Source organism: Chrysochloris asiatica, unplaced genomic scaffold, assembly GCF_000296735.1.
Source record: "Chrysochloris asiatica unplaced genomic scaffold, ChrAsi1.0 scaffold00202, whole genome shotgun sequence".
Lineage (NCBI taxonomy): Eukaryota > Metazoa > Chordata > Mammalia > Afrosoricida > Chrysochloridae > Chrysochloris > Chrysochloris asiatica.
The window spans coordinates 4091973-4095139 of record NW_006408720.1 but is presented as its reverse complement, the minus strand read 5'-3'; positions in this window follow the sequence as shown (position 1 = coordinate 4095139).

Here is a 3167-nt window from a genome sequence, read left to right as displayed (position 1 = left end):
AACAACAACAACAACAACAATAAATGCATATGTACTCAGAGTTTGCAAATAAGTTAATTTTTTAAAAAGAGAATAATAGCAAGTTAGGTAAGTTATCCTTAGAATATGTATGTGTCATTTCTTTTAAAAATCACAGAATTTTAATCATGATGATTGAAGACAGTGAAAATCAATTGGTGTTAGAGAATTGCTTTGAAGAAGGTAACCAATTTCATTTAAAAATAGGTATTAATGAACATAGTTGTCATCGAGTCAGTTCTTACCCATATACACCCTATATAAGGTTTCTAAGAAGCAGCTGGTAAGTTTGAAGCACATAACTTGCAGTTAGTAGTCTAGTGCTTATTCTACAACATTATATCAGGACTCAAATAAAGGACATGCAATATGTGTATATTATAGAAAAAAAAAACCTGAAATGCATATGATTAACAAATGTTTTCCAGTGAACAGAAACAGAAAAAGGTTATGCATTCCAAAATGCCACAGGGAGAGTTCTTCAGTTATTTTGAAAACTTGAATACAATTATTTTCTAATCAATTACCACATTCCTTTCACTGCCCTTTTTCCTCCAAAGAAATCTTGTCAATAATTATACTTTTCAAATAGCAGGATGTTTGAATGATCCCTTATTTTTTCAAAAGCTATTTCCTAAACACCAGTATGATAGAAAGTAATGAAATAAAAACTCATCAGTCAACTCTTGATATTTTCTTCTTCAAATAATTATAACATATGAAGGGGCTTTAAAAAGTTCATGGGCAAATGGAATTTAAATATAATGGATTTTTTCCATTAACTTTTTGGATCCCTTTGTTATGTGCATATTGCTGTTGAGTGCTGTCAAGTCAGTTATTACTCATAGTGACGCTACATAGGAGTGACTCATGGATTTGAACCACTGACCTTGCAGTTAGCAGTTCAACACTTACCCTTAAATGCTGTGCCTGTTCAAATGCTAAAGATGTACCAGAAGTACTGCAGAAGAATATATTTGTTAATTATAGACTTTCTGCTTCCCACAACCACCAGATAAACTAATACCTGTAATTATCTTATTTTTTTTAATTAATTGACTTATTTTTTAAAATTATGACTATGAAAAACAGACGCATGTTTTTTAAAAAATAGAAGTACATTCTTGAAAAATAGAGAGAGACTTAGATACTGAATTTAGAAAATTATTTCTCATTTTCTCCTGAACCTTAGTTATTACAATGTGCCTCGTAGTAACTTGGACCTGGTGATGTTGTTAAGTGCTGTCAAGTTGGTTCTGACCCATAGGGACCCAGTATAGGGTTTCCAAAGGGCAGCTGGTGAGCTTGAGCCACCAACCTTGTGGTTCAAAACGACTTTGCAGTTCAGCACATTAATCCCCAGCACCACACAAGGACCTGGTGATAGCTATTTTAATTTAATGTGTCCAGTTGTTTGGTCAAATACTAGTCTAGGTATTGCTATGAAACTATTTTGTAGATGCGATTAACTCAGTTGACGCTAAATAAAATAAATTATATTGGGTAATGTGGTCATCTTCATCCAGTATGTTGAAGGTCTTTAGAATGAAAAACAAAGTTTATGATATGATAAAAAATTTTGTCTCAAGATTGATAAAATAGATATCTTTCTAGAGTTTCTAAATGACCACCTGATCTATTTGAACTTTCCAACCTCCACAATCCTTAGAATCAATTAGTTAGAATCTATGTCTCTTTCTCTTTTACTTGGTCTTTCTCTGAACAATGTGTATGTATTTGTATGTATGGAAGTCTTAATAGTGCTGTAGGATAAACACTGGACCTCAAAATGCCAACCACAAGGTCGATAATTCAAACACAACAACCTTTCCATGGGGAAAAGATGAGGCTTTCTGTTGCCATAAAGATTTTGTTTTGGAAACCACACATGCTTTCACTATGTGTCAAAATTGACTTGATGGCAGTGGGTTTGTTATGGGTATGTGTGTGTGTGTTCTATAGGTTCTCTCTCTCTAATGAACCTTGACTAACACAGGACTCACAGATCAAATCTGAGTAGAGAATGATGAGTGGCTTTTTAAACAGGCTCTGGAAGTTCATCACCGCTCTTATTCTTTAAATAAAGATCAGGAGATGAGCTGTGCTACTGAGTTTAAGTAATGATTATGAGGACAGACAGAAGCAATTAGAAGCATTTTCTACAGCACATTCCAATAATTCAAATGCCAGATTCCAATTTACCAGTGTTCTCCATATGAGACAGATAAAAAAAGCAAATTTGTGGCAGAGTCAAGTAGAGTCAAACCTTTTATAAGGGGTCAGGACATTAGGCAAAAATTTTCATTAATTTTTTTTTGTGTGAAATTCATTATTATTTTTCTACTACATGGAGAAATGTTAAAACATATAGGAAACATGTTGAAATACTCATAAAAATCTTCAATTTTGGTTAAAAATTGTTTTTACATTTGACACGTGTTTATCTTTTTCTCTATGAATGTACATGGGTGGGTGTTGTTGGATTATTTGAAAATAAGCAGCAGACTCTTGATTTTTCCTTCTTTTGGTGACTTTATATTGTATTAACTTGCTTACACAGAATCCCCTTCTCTGTGTGCTACTGGTTAACCTGGATCCCAAGAAGATTCATGTGAAAGATTTAGATTTGGCATCTAGGAGTGTCGTGTGAGGTATAAGGGCCTAGACACTGTTGTTGTTATTAATTGCAATAGAGTTGCTTTCAATCCAGAGTGACCCTGTATAGGGTTTCTGTGGAGCAACTGGTGAACTTGAACTGCCTACCTTGCATTTCACCCTGACATTGCAGTCCAGCACATTAACTCACAATGCATTGACCACAGTGCCACACCAAGGCTAGAAATGAGAAAATGTACCACTGACCCTATACTTTATCAAGCATGATGATGACTTTCTCCAGGGACTGGTCCCTTTTGACAACATGTCAAAAGTATGAGAGACTAAGTCTCCTCATCCTGACTACTAAGGAGCACTCTGGTTGTACTTCTTCCAAGACAGATATGTTTGTTTTTCTGCAGAAGCCCATGATCTCCTCCAACATTATAATTCAAATGCATCCATTCTTCAATAGTTTTCTTTGTTGATTGTCCAACTTTTACATGCATGTTGTTGTTGTTGTTAAGTGCTGTTGAGTTGATTCAGACCTGTAG